The sequence below is a fragment of the Manacus candei genome, unplaced genomic scaffold, assembly GCF_025592945.1.
Source record: "Manacus candei isolate 608988 ecotype Guabito, Panama unplaced genomic scaffold, ASM2559294v1 h1tg000014l, whole genome shotgun sequence".
Lineage (NCBI taxonomy): Eukaryota > Metazoa > Chordata > Aves > Passeriformes > Pipridae > Manacus > Manacus candei.
Window position 1 is genome coordinate 21231720 of NW_026138062.1, and position 21322 is coordinate 21253041.

At 41.6% G+C, this 21322-nt stretch overlaps 1 long non-coding RNA gene across 1 annotated transcript; it reads right to left on the reverse strand.

The window, feature by feature from the left end:
- Window positions 1–3133: 3133 nt before the first annotated feature.
- LOC127467145 (uncharacterized) lies at window positions 3134–7502 on the reverse strand. Its single transcript, XR_007902986.1, has 3 exons — window positions 7413–7502; window positions 6535–6632; window positions 3134–3210 (listed from the first exon to the last, which is right to left on the reverse strand). It is a non-coding gene; the product is annotated as an uncharacterized LOC127467145 (long non-coding RNA).
- Window positions 7503–21322: the final 13820 nt, after the last annotated feature.

Sequence of the window (21322 nt, forward strand, 5' to 3'; positions counted from 1 at the left end):
AGGCACTGAGGTCAGGCTGATGGGACTGTAGTTTCCTGGGTCCTCCTTGCAGCCCTTTTTGTGGATGGGCATGACATTTGCCAGCTTCCAATCATCTGGGATCTCCTCAGTGAGCCAGGACTGTTGGTAAATGATGGAGAGTGGCTTGGCAAGCTCTTCTGCCAGCTCCATCCCCTAGGATGGATCCCATCTGGTCCCATAGACTTGTGAGGATTCAAGTGGCTCAGCAAGTCGCTAATTGTCTCCTCCTGGATTACAAGGGGGCTATACAGCTTCCTGTCTCTGTCTACTAGTTCCGGAAGCCAGTTGTCCTGAGGACAACCTGTCTTACTGTTGAAAACTGAGGCAAAGAAGATGTTAAGTACCTCAGCCTTTTCCTCATCTTTGGTGACTATGTTCCCCCCCATGTCCAACAAAGAATGGAGGTTTTCCTCGCCCCTCCTTTTGTTACTGATGTATTTGTAGAAGCAATTCTTGTTATCCCTAACAGAAGTGCTAAGACTGAGTTCAAATTGTGCCTTTGTCTCTCTAATTTTCTTTCTACATGACCTAACTATTTTCCTAAACTCTTCATGAGCATCCAGCCCTTTTTTCCATAGTCAGCTCTCTTTTCTTCCCCTAATTTCCTTCAAAATCTCCCTGTTCAGTCAGGCTGGCCATCTTCCCCATTGGTTCACCTTTTGGCACACTGGGACAGCCTGCTCCTGTGCATTCAAGACTTGCTTCTTGAAGCATGTCCATCCCTCCTGGACCCCTTTGTTTTCAAGGGCTGTTTCCCAAGGTACCCTTTGAACGAGTGTTCTGAGTAGGCCAAAATCTGCCCTGCAGAAGTCTAGGGTAGAAGTTTTATTGATGGCCCTCCTTGTGGCCCTGAGTATTGAAAATTCTATTATTTCATGGTCACTGTGCCCCCGATGGCCTCTGACTACCACATCTCCCACCAGCCCCTCTCTGTTTGTGAACAGCAGGTCTAGCAGGGCTAGACCCCTGGTAGGATCATTTACCAGCTGAAGCAGGAAATTATCCTCTATACACTCTAGAATCTCCTAGACTGCCTCTTCTCTGCTGTGTTGTGTTCCCAGCAGACATCCGGCTGGTTAAAGTCACCCACGAGAACAAGAGCTGGTGATTTTGAGACACCTGCCAGCTGCTTGTAGAATAATTCATCACCCTCATCATCCTGATTGGGTGGTCTGTAATAGACTCCCACCAAGTTGTCAGCCTTGTTGGCCTTCCCCTTCATTCTGATCCACAGGCACTCAACCTTATCGTTGAGTCCCAGAGGAGCTGTCTCCAAAGGTATTACATTTGGAGATACTCAGAACTTGACTGGATACAGCTCTGACCAACCTGTTGTAGCTTGGTGCTGCTTTGAGCAATAAGTTGGAATAGATGACCTGGTGAGGCCACTTTCAACCCAAATTATTCCATGATTTTGCAATTCCAGGTGAGCCCAGTGACTTGCATTTATCTGTATTTTGAGAAGATAGCAAGTCCTAACCTGAAAATTTAAGGCAGAAAATCCATTTCTACTATTACTGCTGTAATAGTGTTTCAGCCACAGTGATAGAAATGACCTCTTCCTCCCCTCTCAAATTGCCTTCTCAGTTATGATATGTGAAAGAAGCAATGACTGCACAGAAATCAGAGACAACCAAGTTTTACTTTATTTATATAAAACCTCAGCCAAAAAGCAGATGATCATTTCAGTGTGCTTTATTAGGCATCCTGTCTATGCTCTCATCAATTTGTATCACTTGTCATTATCTCCTGGGAGGGTCCTCTAGACACATCCAACTTTTTATGAAGTGCTGGCACAGTCCCTAATGTAGCCTCAAATGGGCCATCATAGAAACACAAATGCAAAGATATCCTAAAAAAACACAGTACACACAAAGAACTTTTACTCTCCCAAGTAATTTTGGACAGACAACCAGGTCACTCCCTCACCCTCTATTTTCAGCTGGGAAGAAGCCCTTAAAATGACAACTGTAAGGGCAGAAGGGACAAAATATATCATTCCCAGCAAGCTGCTTGGGTGTGGGAGGTATCCTCAATTTCCCTGTGGAGAGTGGGAGAATGAGGAGGGCAGGAAGCCTTGGGGTGAACACAGCTGGCTGTCACTCCCTAACTCTTGCACCAGGATCCATGTTCAAGTGAAACTTTTGCAGCCAGTTGCTGTTTTCATACCACGACCACAGCATGCAAACGTGTTGGTCCTTGCTTTTAGATTGCTCAGACCACACAGAAAAAAGGCAGCTGTTCTCCTAAATGAAGTGTTGCGGGGTTGCATCTCTGCTGTTCATCAGATCTTTTTGACCTTTCTTCCTTTGTCCTCATCCTCCACCCAGCAATTCAGGGCAGAGGAGTGTTGTTGATAGGCACAGTGCTGTTTCAGAAACAGTGTGATGCATCATAGGGAGGATGTCCCCACTGGGACATCAAGCTCAAGGCTGGTCAAAAGTTAGACAAGGCTTCATTTGGCTTTTCTGAGGAACAAGGGAAACAAAGACCACAGCTGGTAGGTCTGCTTCTGCCACAGAAAGGGGAAGGCAGGGGGTGGTTGCTCCATCATGCTCCATGGGGCATGAAGGGCCATGGGAAGAGAGACTGCCTCTACTTGCAGGTGCAAACACAGTCCTCATTGCTGCAGCCTTGGCCTTGGCTTTGGCTGTGTTGGACCACCTGGCTCTGCAGCCTTGGCAAATTGGTGATGGGCCATTTTTCAGGTCTGGCCATTAACTCCCCTCAGCAGCTGCCTTGTTTACCTGTGCCCTACAACAACTGTGGAAGAAAATGCCTGGGACCAAGGCAAGCATCCAAACCCAAGCTGACACAGCTCATTTAGGCTTGGCAGAGAGCAGCCCTTCTGGATTTAAAGACACTGAAAGAATGGGACTGACAAAAGGACTCTTTGCTGCCTGTATTTCTCTAGAAAAGACTTGTTTGTTGCGCCACCAGTCTTGGGGCAAGGGCCTTTGAAGGAAGAGGGCAGAACTACAAGAATTTGACTGTGATCTTGAGAGGAAAGGGAAAGCAGGCTACATTCTGTTTGTTTGGGTTTGATTGGGTTTTTTTCTTAAAACACAAATGACAGAGAAAACAGCATACAGCAGGGATGTGCAGCCATGAACTCCAATACGTGCTCATGGGGTGTCCATCCAGCTTGTGACTGCTGGATTCAGCCTGGTCCAGTCTACTTTGAGCTTGCTGAAACAGAGAGCAAAGACAATTAAAACATTGCAACTGATCTTCATGCAAGGTTCTCACAGATAACATGGGGATACTGACTTCAGTGGGATTTAGGTACCCTATATACCTTTGGGAAACTGGACTTGAGGGTCTCCTCAATTGCTGTAGCTCTGAGTCTTGTCTCCAAGCATGGTGTCTGACTTTAAGCTATTGATTACTGGGGGTTCCATGTGTGTGTGTAATATATTAAGTCATCTGACAACAAAAACTAAGCATTCCTCAGGCTGTCAACCCACAAAACTATCTTCTTTAAATGTATGCAAACTGAAACCATTTTGTTTTAGTTTGGACTGGCAAATCCTCCTTCATCTTCCTTGAAGCCCTTTGTTTCAAAATGCACCAGTGGAGAGCTAGGATGCAGGAGCAAGTCTTCTCTCAAAAACGGCAAAACATCATGTCCAACTGACTCTTCCAAAACCCACAGGGAAATAAAGACAGAAATTGCAGTTCTGGGATGGGAGAGGTGGAGGAGGGAAGTGGCTCTGCCAGGCAAAGCAGAGTGGCCACATAGAAACTGGTAAATGTGGGAGACTCCCATTTTCTGAAGCTGCACTCATAAATCATGACCAGGGTGAGATGGTGGAGCACAGTTGAAGTCACTCCCATCACCTCAGTCTCCTCTGGAAAGGAGATGTGGCATCCTGCAGATGTGTCCCTAGTCCGCATGACATGAGGGCTGGAGCACTGGCACATCTTCCTATGTAGCCCCAGGTAGCTCTACAACAGCCACAGAAGCGCTCAAATAAGAACTGGGAGGACTACTGGGATGATGTGTGGTCAAAAAATGAAGGAACTGAACTAATGGAAAGTGCAGATCCAATTTCTGTTTGACAGGATTTGAAATGTTTCCTTTTTTACCAGTTTATTTTTATATCCTTCTTAAGACTTATTAAATTGGCTTTAAAACATAACTGCTAATCACTAAATATCCAGATTTCCAAGTTAAAAAAAAAGCCATAATTTTCATAAAGTGAAAATAGACATGATTTAGATATCGACATGTATAAAGCCATTTGCTAGAAACATTGTTCATAGCATGGCAAACAGCAAAGACTGGATTAATTTAAAGCTGAAAAATTTTGCTGCTAAGTTTTGTCTCAAAAAAAAAAAAGACATCATTTCTGGGAATATTTTAATATTGAATCATTTGAGCATCTGGAAGCACAAATGTAATTTCAAGACCAAAAGAAAGACAGGAGGGGGAAAACCCAAACAAAACAAACATTTCCTACCAAATCCAAATACTGTAAACGGTGAAAAACTCATAGTCGTGTTTGGATGCAATTCCAAACAGTGGGTTAGCAGTGCTTTGAGTTACCAACCCACCCTTCACAGAGACGTGTGATGCAAACGCTCGTGTTTCATAGACCTATGTGCAGAGCCCCTCGACTTTTGGGGCTGAGTTTAGAGGGAAATGCTCTTTTTTGTGTAAGTTCTTTTTGTGTATGTGCCAAGCCGAGGTATGTGGGCACCTGCCTCCCGCTTAAAGCAGGCCTGCGACTGATCCCGTAGGGTCGCGGTTTGGATGCCGGGCGGTCGCGGTGCCGTCCCCGGGCGGTCGCGCCCCGCGTGCCCGTGCGGACGGTGCCGCTCCGTGGTGCCGTGCCGGCACTGCAGGCTCGGCCGGGTGCAGCCGGCCCCGGCAGCCTCCCCGGCTCCGAACAAAGGGAGAGGGAAAGGCTGGGGGGTGCAATGACAGGAGTTATCTCCGGGTGGGGATTCCAGCACTGCCGGGCTCCAAGGATGTATCTGAGCACAGTCACTCAAGGTGACAAGGGTTGGCCAGCCTGGAGTTGGTTTCATTTCTTAAAACACGGGCTCAGCATGATGGGGCTCAAGCTTGGCCTGTAGCATCCAAATCTCCAGGCCTGAAAGGGTTCGCCATGGAAGCCATGAGCCAACAAAAAAATACCCTTCGGAGCAGTGAGGACCCCATATTCCAAAGGATCCCAGTCAGCTAAGAACCAGGTGAAATTAAATGAAAATTCCTCTTCTTTCCTTTATCTGTCCAGATCATATAAGGATTCAGGATGAGGATGTTTATAAGAAGCCTTGTTTTGTAAATGGGGGACTTCACAGACCCTTGTGTTGTGCTGCAGCTGCTATTTATAGTAGGAGTTATGTCAGTGAGAGACCAAGAGGAGCCAGGGACAGCAGGATGTAGTTCAAGGCCCTGTTTCCAGCTTGCCGAGAGGCCTGGGGCAGACAAGTCCTCCTCTCCACACCCTAGTGTCCCTTACCTGTCCCCATTCTGCCCGTTCCTGTCTCTCTACTGTTCCTGACATGCCAAAGCAGTGTCTAGAACAGAGGGACATCCATCTAGATGCTGCCATCATGCAGATGACAATAGGAATAACGCTAACAGATGGTAGGTCTTAAGAGAAGCCGCTGCCACCAATGCAGGCTGGCAGACAAACATTCCTGCTCTGGCAGCTGGAACAACAGTAGCGCAAATGAAACATGAACAATTTCCTCCCCGCCAGCAAAGAAAATAGCTCCAGGGAGAACCAAGGGAGAATAATTGTCAGTCTCCTCTAGGTATCATGGGAACAGAGGCCATTCAGTAATCTCGGAGTAAACAACTGCTTCTTATTTTTAATACAGAATAAACCCCCAAGAATCTAAGAGCGGGTACTGCACAATCGCTGAATTAGCTGCTCCAGTGCCCACCTCCTCCTAACCTTTCACTGAAAACCGTTGAAGTGAGACATGCAAGAGTTTTATTCTAACCAAAATGGGCTCACAACAGAGGGTGAATCCTCTGTCACAGAATTATGCAAATATGACAAATACTTAACACTTTTCCTGCTCCTGTCTTTGAAGAAGATGCTGATCATTAGAGCACTGAAATTCCTCCCAGCTTCAGCCCCTCTCTTGGGACTCAGACAAATCTCTGTCTTCAGATGCTTTTTTTTTTCTTTTAGTCATGGCTAAAATACACTGAAGCCTTATAACATGTACAGCTAGGCCTGACAAGTGTGGCCCCACAAACTTCCAGTAACAGCAGGCAGGGCTGATGCTGGTATTCACAATGAACATGGGTTATCTGATATCCAAGGAGCTACAACAATGTAGAATCCCTGTAAGCCTCAATAAAGTCAAAATCCTGTAAATACTTGCCAGTAATTCATAATAATATACCCATCACTGGTGTTATTTGGTTCAATGGGACTACTTATCGCAGAAGGAACTGTGTCAGACTGTCCAAATGGCTGCACTCAGGCTTTCCAACAGCAGCTAATTATAGATAAAGGGAGTAATAAAAGAGTAGGGTAGACATACCTCCCTGATATATTTTCCTGGTTTCCAGTAACTTCCTATGCCACTGGCACCAGTACCTGGCTTTTTGGCTCCTAATGTGGGGAATGTTCTTTTACCTCCTGAGAAATTCAGCAGACACATCTGTCTTCATCACAGCAGGTACCAGGATTCCCTCCAAGCAGGGGTCTCAACTATGATCATTTTATGCCATAGCCTCTACTTCACTTATATTTGCAGCTTAGCCTGTTTAAGAGGTTTCTCTGAATTAAAGGGCTTGTATATGGATGATGCAGTAAATATATGACTGCTAGCTTTTCCCATCTGCAGGAACCCACTGAGCAAACTGCCTCTGGCTCTGGTATAAGAAAACTGGTAAATACAAAACTGCCATGAACACACACTGTAATGAGCACAGCTGCTGTTAAAAAAAACAACAACAAACAAACAAAGGCAAGATTTTTCTATATCCAGGGCTTGGAGAGAAATTGCTTTTCATACCCCACAGCCTGGCACAGACACAGGCCAAGAGGCCTGCTCAGTCCTTATCACACTTTTTCTTCTGCTTTCTTTTCCTTGGTCCTCACTCCCCTTTGCCTCCACCAGTAAAACCCTGCTCTCAATTCCTCAGACATGGATGCAGCAGAATAACATGGATAGGAAGTATGTTTTTCTCTGCTAGATTTCTTGCAACCAGGAGTCCTATTCCAAAATTAATTGTTCAGCCAATATCTCTCATCCAACCTCAGCCATGGAAAAAGTCACAGAGACAGACATGAATCAGAGGTGATGCCTCTAAATCTCCTTTTTTCCCCTCAATTGGATTCAGAGGGGAGCAAAAAAGCCCAGCACACTTCTGTAATGGCAAATAATAACTAGAAAGCCTCTGCCATTCCTCAGACCTAAATAATTTTACCAGGACAGTTGGTTGAGCACCACTGCAGCTCCATAACCCTTCATTTCTGTGCATGAGGCCTCAAAACTGTTAAGCTCTTAGAGTGGTGGGGAACAGGGAGGGGGTCTGGTTTGTGATGTAAGCAGCAGCCAGGCTGTCCAGGACTTTGGCACATCTCCTCCCTGTGATGGGGAGGATTTGGTTTCCATAGCAGCAATGGCATGATTTCCCCCCTTCTTCCTCCCCAGAACTTGTATTCCACAAACGCACAGGAGTTATATTTCACCCCAAGGCTTTCATTTTCCTGCTGCACAGTTTCGCCGTGCTCCAGCAGGTCTGCCTTTTGCTGACACTGGTTTGGAGAGCGAGGAGGGGCCCTGGGGATGCCGTACAAGCATTGCTCTCGCCTCCCTCTCTCCCTAACACCGCTCCACAACAGACACAGTGTTCCCTGTCCCCAACTGACTCATCTTCACCGAGGTCCCCCTTTTCCTCGCTTGTCTCCAGTGATCAGCTCATGCATGACTGGCTTTCCATAACAGAGCAGAGCTGTGTGCAAGTGCCAGGCGCCCGCACAAAGCTGGAGCACTGCCTGCAGAGGAAATGTCAATACAGGAACACCAGGCTATTTACAAAACCTCTCTTTATCCTGTGACGGAGATGCATGTAGCTGTAAAACAGTGGTACCTGCATATACTCCCCTTTTGATTTTACCCACATGAAGGATATGGAGACTCTTGTTTCTCTTGATGAAGAGGACTTTTTTTTTGCCAGTACAAAAGAGAAGAAAATATGCTCAGAAAAAGGACAGCATAACTGCAAATCACACCAACTATTCTGGGGACTCGTAGGAGGATGTGAAAAGCAAAGCCAATTCATTTTTTGCAGCTGATCTGCCTTCAAAACAAGTGCTCCTTTAGTTGTACACATTTGGCATTTGTCTGCTTCAGAACCAAGGAACCAAGCTGTGTTCTTATTAATACCATAAAATGTTTTCTTCTTCAGTGTGGAGCCCACACAGAGAAGAGGAAAAATTCTCCCTGATTTTAGCAGGTTTCCCAAGATATGGGTGCACAGTATGTTGTGCGCGTGCGCCGATGTTACCCGTGCTCTGGGTAACCCCAACCCATGTATCCAAGGCAGATGCACTCCAAGGAGTCCTGCTGGCAGCTGGGATGGGGAAGCTGAGGCTTAGTGCCAGCAGCAGTCCCCAGCTTGTAGATCACAGCTGGCGCTGGTCCTACCAACAGAGGCTGTCAGGCTGAGGTAAGTCATAGGCTTTTTGGTGCAGGCTAACCATACAGGGAGAAGAGGATACAGAGCTCATCACAGCTTGGTGCCTTGGCCTCTCACGGAGGTCTCAGCCCATCCACCAGTGGGAAGTGCACAGCTTGGCATCCACCCACACTCAAATACTAGTCAACACTATTCCCACTGCTCCTACCAAATTGTTCCCACACTTCAAGCAAGTTTATGTCTCTTCCTTTAGGTGAAAGAGAGTTCACTTATTGGCATAAAGATGCTTTTTCATCACTTAGGTGTTATTTATCGTCACTAATGTTTCTAAGTACCTTCAAAGAAGTGGTTTGTCATTACTTTTAGTAATACCATTGGATTTAGGTGGTGGAAGAGCCCCAAAGACTGTACTCATGAATCAAGACCTCCTTGTGGCAAGCAGCACTGAGATAAATTTGACCACAAAAATCCCATTAATTTCCATATGTCACTGAATTCTTCAGTCATCTTGGAAGAGCCTTTTTCTGGAGCGCAACATCTGTTCTGCCTCAGAAAGATGGTAGTAAACATCACATCTTAATTAAACTCTGTGTACAGTTGTGGAGACATACCAGTATCTCCTAGAAAAAAAGAATCTTAATGTCTTTGCTCCCATATGCTGACAAAAAATGCCTGTTACTGTCCTTGTTTTAGCAAATGCCAAATCTCTATTTGTCAGAGTCAAAATGGAGTTCAGACGAAAGGGAAGAGAACTATTTGTTAGGTGCTTACACTCTACCCTTCCTTCCACTACACTTGAATATATCTCTAAATGTAATAGAGATAATAGGCACTATATCTATTATAATAGGCATTATATCTATTATAATAGATATAATAGGCACAAAGCAGGGTGATCCTTCTACATTAGCTACTACTTTATCAGTCAGGTTCACAAATTGACTGTGATGCAAATATTTCTTATTCTCAGTTTCCCTTTCTTGTATATCTGCAATGGAACTAAAATAGTGATCATCTAATTTGAATATGAATAAAAGAGCTTCAAAAACCCGTTTTCTGCATTCAACCCTCATTTGGGCTCTCTGAGTTTCCAAAAAAGTAGAATTTCATGAGAACTCTGTTCTAAAACTTCTTTTCTTCGAATGAGACAAAAACCAAACTGGAAATTCCCCAGAAGATGCACCAGCTCACTCAAATTATTAAAACATCAGTTTTAGTTGAATTCATTCAATAAAAGGACCTTTGCAGAGCCCTTCAGGATCTATTATGATATAGAAATAGAAACATTCAGAATATATAAGTGAGAATATGGGTTTCACCAAGTATCTGCTGAAGGCTTCCACAGTTCCCACATTTCATCAAGTTCCTTTGAAGTCAAGCAGCCTGTGAGTTCTGGATCCCCATGGCCAAAATCTCTTCATAGGAGGTAAAATAGGTGCTGGTTTTCTTATCTAAATGCAGTTGTCTGCCATGTAGGTGCCCACACCTGAGCTAGGTATACCTTTTGTAGCTAGTGGTGCAACCTGTCAGAATTAAGCAGAGGATGAAAATGAGCAGCACCCAGCTTTTCTCTCCTGGCTCTAAAGGACATCTTGGTTGATTAAATCAAGTGGAAATGTCAGTATTTCGTCTGTCTGAAGACAAAGAGTCACAGAATGATATAGGCTAGTCTGGAGCTCCACAGCCCTACTCAGAGTATAGCTAACTTCAAAGTTACATCAGGTTGCTGAAGTCCTTGTCCAGCTGAGTTTTTAAATTTCCACAGCCGGAGGTATCATTGCCTTGCTGAGTAACACCCTCACCGGGAAGGAAAAAAACCAACTTCCACTCAATAAGAATTTACCTTGACATAACTGCTAACTGCTGCCCCTTGTTCCTTCACTGTGCAGCATAAGATCCTTTCACTCAGGGTTAGTCTGGCTCTGACTTTCTCTAAAATCCTCCATTAAGGAGGGCTATAAAAGGTGGGAGCAAGTTCCCTGCTCATGGGGCAACAATAAGCTGTATATTTTTTCACAACTTAGAAACCCCAAAAATTATTTGGATTAAGTAGTGCATGCTCAAATGCTGGGAAAAGCTTTTTTGTCCATCAGAATTTATATCCAGCACTAGCGTTGAAGCAGGAGGATTTATGCTAGGCCACTACTTTATGTTCTATTTTGGGTTCATCCTTCCTTTGGTAGCTGAGCTGGATTTACACCTCCTGGTATAATCTGATGTTGGTACAAACGTGTTTTGCTCTTGGAGGCACAGCACAAAGGCTGTTCAACATTCCAGGCTATAACTCTTTCCCTGTAAGTCTTTCAGTCTGTATAAAGCACAGCATAGCTGAGTACAAAGCGGATAGAAAGAGCACATAGGTCACAACTACATTACTGTATGACTGTGTAATGAATCCTATGAGTGTACTTTGATTTTAAGTTGCAGTTTGTTTTGATTAGTTGCATTTCTTTCTTCTTCTAGCAGTGACCTGCTTGTTGTTTCAAAGAAAATTAATAAACAAATAAAAACAATCCAAAACTCATCCTAATCTATTCCTGTTTCTGTTAGGGAACTTAGTATGATAGTACAGTAAGTCATCTCTACAAGTTAAATATAAAAAGCTGATATTCAATCAATTTTTGTTCTGTTATGGGTGGTGTTGACATAAATGTTAGCCATAATGAAGAGCTTATTCTGGAGCTGTTATGCCTTTGCTGAAAGCAGATGAATGATGGCATAGCCTCACGTTCAGGAAAGTCTAGAATTGCAAAAATGAAGCAGATAGAATTAATAAAAAAATCAGAAGATTAGTGATTTGTGTCCTTGTGAAAGCCTAGGCAGATAATTTTGTAGGGTTTTATTTTAAAAAGAAAATAGGAGCTGCATAAATATGTAAATGAGCCATCCAAGGATGAGCAAGCAGGAGAAATATTATTGCTATTTGGCTGGCTGGTCGGATATATATATATATTAACAGAAACATGCTTGGAGTCATACATGGTTCTTGTGTGCATTTTTAAACACAGATGCATAGCTGAAATTGTGTGCCTATGCATTCAAATAAATGATAAAACTATGGATGGAAGCATATGCATTCAAATGAAATGACACCTTTATTCAAAGAGCAGAGAAATCTGTATGTGCCATGACTCCCTTTAAATTCCAAGAATCTTTCTTTCTGGACTTACCTGCATGTTCTCAAGCACAAAACAATCTCTTCTGGAGACCTTCAACTTCATGGCTATGTTTCACATTTTCTGCCCATAATTCTGTGCTCCCACTCAAAATATTTTCCGTGTGAGACTCTCATATACTGATCATACCACTGTATTCTTCCACAAAAGTACTAATACTTGTTTTCATTCAGGATTAATTTCTTTGTTAATTAGTATTGAGTAGAGTTTGGCCTCTTGAAGATGTCCCCATACAGACTGAGGAAACTATAAGTTTTCCAGGTCCAGCTTACAGAGAACTCTTCAAAATCCAGGTCTAGTTTCCAATGTAGTGGCTTGAGTAGACCATCATCATCACCATTGGAAACTAATATCATCTCAGTTTACAAAAGATACGATGAAAAAGATTAGAAGTTAATACTAAATAATGGAGAAAGAAGGCTGCAATACACATCATTAAACAAAGAAATAACAAGAGAAAGTCCATGGTAGATTTCTTTGTGATCATTTGCTGGAAAAAAATGAGCACTTGGAAAATGTTAAGGAAATGTAACACAGTGATGTGCTAGAGTTTCTGGTAAGAAAAGAATAGAACCTCTGGCACTGTTCAACTGAATAAAATATTGTAATTGTTACTGTCAGTTCCACAGGCCAAAATATGACAACAGGCATGTATAGAGACATCAAAGGACTAATTGGTCTAATTTATCTTAATAGATAGGACTACCAACGATGCTGTAAAATGAAAATAGAAGGAACATCAGAGTACTTTACTCACAAACAAATAAGTACATTGTATTAGACGCTAAATATTGATCCAGGCACTCAGGCAACTGGAAATGAAGGATGCTTCTTTCATTAAAATAACAGTATGAAGTAATTTTCCAATTAGTTCCAGTGCAGCAGTTCTACAGTATAACTGACACATCAGGATAAGTTTTCATCAGAATCTCATCTCTAATAGTCATCTCAGTCTGTGAATTCTCCTGGACAACCTCTGAGAGCAGAAAAGAGTGTTTAAAAGGGATCTTATTTTCAAGCATCCAAGTTCTCTCCTTAAGATGTGCTTTCTTCCACTTCTTGCATTAATATGAAGCTCTGCATGGAAAGAGAAAGGAAACAGCCCTTTGTATCCTGTAGTCTTCGTGCTTTTTTCAAACCCCTATGGGAAACAAGACACAGCACTGCCCTTCTCACGTGTGGTCCTAAGGACACCATCAGGCTTTTGGCTAATAATACTCCATCCTCCTCCTGTTTATTATGGGAGATGTTGCACTCCCTGTAAACAAAGCGAATTTTCCACTTCAAACTATCTGGGATTGTTCACTTCAGTATTTTAACACTCTCCCTTTGGTAATGATTTTATCCTTTCTATTCTTGTTTTCATAAGCTTTTACTCATTTTTTGCTGGTACTTATTCTCCCACCAGGAGGATTTTGAACACATGTCCATAAGACACACTTTCAGTTCCCAAGCTTCCATACATGGGGGAAGGTAATTCACACTCCTCCAGTCAAAGGACTAATTGAATTAATCACAGCGTGTCGGTAAATTTAAAACATGACAATGACATCCACAAAACTTTTGCTTGTGATCAATCCTCCAAGCTGAACATTTTAAATACTCTCCAACACAAAACACACCTATGAAATCTGCAATCTGCAAACAGGAGAAAAAATGCTACAGCAATTTTAAATTGTACCCTCTGCTCATTTCAAAATAAATAAGAGTTAAAATGCTGCTTCCCACAGTGGATAAGGTAGGAAGTAGAAAACAGTCCAAAATTTCCTGAGTTGGTCTGTAGAAACTGCATACTCAGAATCTGAGAACAAAATGGTCAAAATTTGTTTTGCTTTGTTCATTAAACCAAATGATTTGTGAAAACAGTAACTCAGAATGAGATTCCTACATTATTGCAACAACACTGACTTTTACTGAGACAAAGGGCCAAACATACAACTGGAACAAAAATGTATTCTGATATTCCTATCCCTTAAAAAATTGTGCACTTCACCCAGTGGGCCTTCTAACAGCATCAGTACCCAGCCTGAAAATGAGAAAGAGCATTACAGCATCCACGGGTAGACAGCTATGACTTTTGAGAGGCATGAGGACCACAAGCTTTTACAGCACAGCTCCAAAACCAACTCTGTCTCTCAAGACTCATGAAAACACATTGTTTTTTCATTGTAGATGCTGCAGACACCACCCAAACACATATTAGGCAAAGCCATGGGATTTCCATTCTTTGTGTGCCTCCTAGAAATCTTCCTCTCTCTTTCCTCAGATTGGAGAGCATCTGGTATGTGTCTCATGGATTTGAAATTTTGGGATGGTGCTTTTGGGGCCTGGAAGTGTGGCACAACCCTACAGGCCTCTTGATTTGTAGATCTTAAATATCTAGAAGGGGATCCCTTCAGACTCTTGTGCAATGTGTCTGCAGTTGCCAATCTTGTGAGCTATGCTAATGGCATTGCTGGCTCTACTAGTGACATTGCCCAGAAAGAAGAAAAAACCCACCATAAATTCACAGATTACAAGTTTCTCCTTCATGCTTTTTTATGAGAAGTGTGTAATAAATCAGGATATTTAACTGACCACTCAAAATCTTGAAGAATTTACTACTACCAATATAGTTGAGGCTGTCCCCTAGAGCTAGGTATGATCAAGAATATCAGAAATGTCTATTGCTTCAAAAGTAGTAGTGCTCAAGATGCTTGGTGACTTCATACTGCACAAACTGGAACAAAAAATACAGTTGCTAGGTGCAAAAAATCTATTCCACGTGTTTTTATCAAAACCTGAGATAACAGGTTAATGCCTCTTCAGGTTCTGCCTTTTCCCAGCACCACAGCCTTGACCAGAGTCTTAGGTGGCTGCCATGTAATTAAGGAGTAGTTTTACCATATTTATCCCCCTTGTCCTCTCTGCCTTTCTAGGACTGACCAGGAGGTCAATCTGCCTTTTCCACTGTGAAGTAACTTCTGCCATAGTTATTAGTACAGCTGAGATTAGAAATGTTAATAATTATTCACACAGGAGAGTACTTGTCTCCTATACTCAAGATGTTCAGATGGAGCCTCATTAGCAGCAGGGAGCCTGGACTTCTAAGCAAGAAGTTTGGGATTTGTTCCACAACAAACAAGAAAAGATTCTTCAAAATTTTTAAACTCTCATCTCTTGAGCCAAACATACATTATGCCATTTATTCTTACAGCTAGCTTCAGAGAAATATTATGATAGAAAATCTTCCAAGTCTGTTGAATTGGGCTATTAGCCAAGCTGAGTGAAATTTCAAAAAGCAGCTTCTCTTCCATATTTTCAGTCCAGAAATACATCTTCAGTGGGCGAGGGCAGATTTTCCTGTCATTGCAATTATTCTGGACCCAGCGAGGTCCCCAAGTCCTGCATTCAGATAATATATACAGTCGTCATTATCTGCCGCCCACAATTAACTGTGGTCCTCTCCCTGCTTGCATAGATTGGAAGCTTATGAGTGCATGGTATGCCTGTAGCAGGGTTTAAATTAGGGATGAAGAGAGAAGAGAACTGACACATGTTCATAAGCATTCAATACTCCAACCCTTCTAGGTTCTGGGGAAAAATACCAACTCCACAGAGAAGCCTTGATAGCTTTAGCAACTGTGGTAAATACACACAGGAAGATGCTTGGCAGAACTGCTCTCTGCTCGGTCACTATGGTAGGGGGACGTTTCCACATGGATAAATTCTTCTTACACTAACTCTTTAATAGGCAGGTGTAGAAATTCTTCATCATGATTCTGTCTTTTTCTGCCACTTCTGTCCAACAGTGTCTCACCATGGATATCTGTTTCAGGCTAGCTGCATCCCAGAGGAGATTTTTGTTCCCTGCTTCTGTTTGTGTATAACAGCCTCCAAGACTGCTGCAGAGCCAAGGAATGACTGGCTGCTTTTTCAGTCTCAGATATTGGCTCAGTAGAAAGTGGTTGATCATTAGCCTGAGCACTCTTTAACTCACTTGCTAAAAAGAATGCTGCTGTATCCGTCTTTTCTGATATCATTTATTACAGCAGGCAAACAATCTCGCTTTTTTCTTCTAGCCTTTGCCCTGTTTACTGGGAATAAATGAGTACAGACAAAGGCATCCAGTCCTGATTTGAATATAATTCAAGAGATGAATATTCAGTATCACACATTTGGATATATTTTCTCCCTGCAAAAGCTGTGAAATTACTTCCATATTTTAGTTACCTTATGTCAGCTTTCCAATATCAGATATTTTAAAAGTTTTTGCTTAAGTTATAAATGCTCTCCTACCATAAATCCCATATTAGCCTCAAATATGCAAACTGTTTTCTGTGGTGAGCCTCTTTCATGAAGATTGCTGCTGGTACAATGTGCTGGAATATGAATTATAGCTGGGAAGCCTAAAATAAATCCTGATTAAAGTGCCATAGGTTATGACTCTTTTGAAAAAGAGGGAATAGAGGGAGACCAAGGTAATTCAATTAAGGCTGCTTCAAGCTTTTTTTTTTAACAAAAATCACAACTTTGCAAGCCTACCAGAAAAAATAAGCTCCTGAACAAAGTTCAAATGTCACCCTCTTTCTAAAAGAGCATATAAGTGAAAAGTGATTATCACTTAATTGACATTAGTAAGGCAGAATTTAGAGAATTAAGAGCTGAAGGATCATCTTAAGAAAGACTAATGGAGCTAAATATCGCATGTAAAACCTTAGCTAAATATTTATTGAAGGGAACATAACAATCTACAATGTATGAAGAAAATATTTACTGGAGAAATAAGAGGACTGGATTATGCAGATAAATATACATAAATAGTAAGGCAAGATCTGTGGAAGACAGGCTCTCTCTTTTCAGCATGAGATGAGATTTTAATAAGTGTTTTAATTTGAAATGGTACTTCTTCAGTTTTTAAAGTTTATTTCAGAATACTCTTAATATTTAAAACAGGAAATGAGGAGCTGTTTCAAAAGTCAGATTGAAATGTGTCATCCTGAAGACATTTAAACTACCCAATAGCTTTTTCTCTTTACCCTTTCTCCTACAAGAACATTTTAGCTTGAGCATTCTGATATTCCCATTTTGTGGTGCCTGCATTTTCTGACAGACTTTTACATTAAATAGTTATGTAAACAAATGAACAGAAGTCAACTGAATTTTGTGCTTCGTAGCCAAATGTACACACAGTCAGTCCCTTCTTAAGAAGCCATTATTAAAGGAAATTACAGAACTATGATTGTATACAAGACAAGACTCTAGAACCCAAACCATGTTGCTCTGATGAACACATCTACTAGATAAGGAGAGTGCAAAATTAACTTTCTCAGTCCCATAAAAAGCAAAAAATTGCTACTGACTTAGTCCCTAAAATCCTAAGTGAATGCAGAGCTGCTCAGGAGATTTTTCTCAAAATATCATTGTGGCATAATATTTTGGTCACAATGTTGTTTATGCCAGCACCATATAATCTGAAGAAAAGCTACAACATAAGCATCACTATCAACTCTACATTTGTGTTTCTGCCATTGCCAGCACAGTTACATGAGCTGGCATGTTTCAGTGCTGAGGCTACTCATGGATCCAAGTTGCAGGGTAATTGAGGGAACTGAGGAAGATGCAAGTATAAAATACAGCAACAAACATCCACAAGCCTAAAGGAGCCTTTCTAACGACCTTCTTGCTTGACTCATGTTTCATGTCCTGCAGCTTTTTTATGGGGATGATATAAAGAAGAAAGTAGAGAGTCAAAATAAAATCAACTGCATAACCCAGTTTTATTTTATATTAATTTTATGAAGCACTTAATTAAAACACCTATTAAAACCAACTGAAAGGGTTTGAGTCACCTGTCACAATTTTGTTTTTACAATTGAATTTTTTATGATTCATTCTTTGGCAGGAAAATCAAGCTCACATCTTTCAAAGAAACAGCAGAACAGAAAAGATTTCTTTTAGTAGGAACATATGCTTGAATATTGCTTTAGGATAGAGCTCAGTGCCTCAGAGAAATGCTGAAGTATTTATTGCAGACAGGCAGGGCTTTCTACAGTTGTCATTGGTAAAATCACTTTGAAATGAAAGATCTGACCAGAACTATGATTTGCTACCTAAAAATATTGCACCACATGAGAAAAAAATGAAATTATACATCTTGAAATACAAACATTGCTTTCAAGCTCCCTTATAAAATGCTTGTTCAGTTTTATGGTAGGTACACCCCTTATTTTTATGGTGCAACCTATTTATTTCAGATGTTTAAGGCTTTGCTACATGTAGAAGAGGCAACATTAGAAAAACAAACACAGTAGTTAGAAGCTGTGAACTACATTTGCACAAAAAGAGAGGAAATGAACTCAAAGATAAAATTAATTGTGAAGCAAACCCTCATAGTTTAGTCAGATATTGATTTGCATCTTAGATCTCTTTTCAGTCGCAGGAATTAAATGGAAATCCATGCCATGGCCTTGCTTCCATGACTGTCAGAATTCAGGTTGCCCTGGAGACATGATGCTGCATTCATGGAAGGATAAGAGAGAGAATTCAGCCCTGCTGTTCTTTGGGGACCATGCTCCCAAAATTCTTATGTGGGCCTCCTCTGACACCTGAGAGCTTGAAGACAAAGCCAGCCAGCCAAGTATTTGTAATGTGAGATGCTACTGTAAATTAAACGCTTACTAATGAAAGATCAGAGGGATCACTTTAAAAAGCTAGCTCTCTATTTCTCTGCGTGCCTTTGGGAAATACCTAATCATGCTTTTTAGCAGTGTAGCCACAGGCACTGTATATTTAAAGCAAGCACAGCAGCAAAATCTCTGTGTCTTATACAAAGGTGTGACACTGGGTAATGACAAGTAACATCCTGGATATAAGAATATATGTGATTAGGACAGTTCTCAAATCCACATACATATCTATCCAAATCATTCATCTGTAAACACTGGATAGTATCTGCTAGAAATGGAAAGTAGAACAAGCCAGCCTTACAGGCAGAGCTTGCTGTGGAGGTATGTAAATCTCTCAGCAGGTCAATACATTATTTCCTCTGTCCATATAGGATTTACTGCTCCTGTCAGCATACTGTCCTGTTAATATTGTTGCACAAGAGGCTGGAGTTCAGGAAGGGCTTTGGTAGTCAGAGAACAAAAGCTTCGCATGTGACATCAAGGCAAGTGCACCCACGCAGCCCCTCTGAGCCTTGGGACAAATGAGTGCAGCTCAACTGCCTTTTTGCATCGCCCAGCAGCAAATTGAGCATGGAGTGGAATGAGGACAGCAGTGAGGGGACCTAGAAATACTGACTTCTTTGACGTGTAGGCCAGAAGTTGGAAGCACTTACCAAAACCTGTAAAATGGGAATGGAATGGAGGATACTGATAAAGATCCTGTGCTGCAAACAGGAAGCTTCACACTGCTGCTAAAAGAAGAAACAGGCATACAAAAGAAAGCAACGCTGGTGCTGCTCTGTACAGAATGGCACCTGTGTCCTCCAACACTTCATGACCAGATTCACAGTCCTTGCAGGGCAATTGTGAGTGGTGCTGGACAGAAAGACAGCGATGCACAGGACATAAGCAAACATGAGGAAAATAAGATTGGAGGCAAAGATGATCACAAACCATATTACTGCTGGGGAAAGAAGACACCTTCCTAGAATTGAATGCTTGTAATTTAGGAGGGATTATATAATTTCTGTGAGTCAAGAGGTGCCCAAATGCTTTGCTGAACGTCCAGGCCCATGGCTTCCGAGTTTGCAGCCAACTGTGTTTGTAGCAAACACAGGTGTCAAATGCAGAACTGCCTTTTCCCCATCCTGTCTCCTCAGGTTGTTAGTGGAAAGAGACTAGCAGTCATCAATGGAACTAACTTCTACAAATTTATTAAAAACATTTTTCATCTAACTTCCTTAATAGCTTTCACCTTTGCCATAACTGTGGCAATAAATGCCACGTTTGGATAAACATTTCACTAATTATCTCAGGCTTTGATCTACGCCTCTGAAGTTGCATACTGCTTCCCCAGGCACTGGAACTAGAAGTCTGTGTTGGAGCTGCCCTGTTCTACTGGAATAGTGAATAAAGCCTTTCTTGAACATGTTTTAGTAGACTCCATTTAAGTAGATAATGTGAATAAAGAGGCCCATATTCAGAATCTACAATAGTAACAAACATTAATTGCACAGTAATAGTTATTGAAGACAATATGCAATGTGATCATGTCTTGTGCTTGCTTTGGGGCATACCACTATCATAATTAATAATGTTATTTAATAACAACAGTAGGGCAAATGCAGTTTATAAATTCAATGGCAAGGTTAATAAATGGGATCTGATCATTAGTTAGGTACAGCTGAACAATTTATGAAGAATTTTAAGACTTTCCCTAGAGGTGGTGAATCAGGGCTGATGTGCTTGCCTCCTTTAGGGAGCAACAGGAATGAAAAGTAAATAAGTAGAGATGTGAAACAGCCTAGTCTCCTCTTTATCATGCCCTTCCTCTAAACTATTTTTTTAATACCAGAATTAAAATGCCTTTGTAGCATGGACTTTTGAAAGAAACTATAATTCAGAGCCTAGCCTGATTTGGGACTCAACTTTATAATATCATCTTATTGGTCGTGGAGTTCTCTACCTCAGTAATTCATGTGCAAAAGGCTGTTTCCTGTCTTGATAGGTTTACAATTTAGGTAATACATGTAAAAGAAAAAAAAAAGAACAATTGCAGTAACAATTTGTCTCCTAAAAGGTGGAGCCTTTGGTATTTCTGCTTATTCTGATATTCCTCCAGCATGCACAGTCCTACCATGACCTGTAAATGGTACATTTACAAGTCTGTGCAATAATTCTTGAGCAGGTACAAACAAGCCAGGGCTTACTATCAGTATCATGTTACTTGACTTAATATACTGTTGAGAGGATTTGAACTCTGGTAAGTAGCATGGCTGCAAAGTCTTTCTCCCTATTGCAAAGATAAATGCATTAGTTTAAAACCATCTTAGAGGTGAGATGAGATAACAGGAAGCACATGGGCACCTATCATACTTCAGCTGTCAAGCATGTTGCAAAACCAAGTAACTCAGCTGATTTTGATGGCATGCTCTTAATCCACAAGGGAAGAGGGTTAAGTGAAGGGTACTGACAGACAAGCTTTGGCTGAGCTTCACGTGCAGGAACTGAAGAATACACAGTGCTACTGCTCCCACAGACAAAGGAAAGATACCTTATTCACCCCAGTGCTATGTCACTCAATATCCATAAAGAGGTTCACTCTTCAATACCAGGGCAAAGGAATGGAACTAAAAGGTGGAGGTAGCTTGTTGGGTTGTTTTTTTACATAGTACAGCAAGATAAGCCTGTCAGTGTCCATATAATTACACTATCCTATATTTAGAACAAGTCAATAATACACATGCACATAATACATATGCATACCATATACACCATTAGCTGGTGTGCAGTAATGTGCTTGACAGCATTAAGTTAAGCAGTGTGACTGTTACCCTGGCTGGATCCTGAATCTCCAG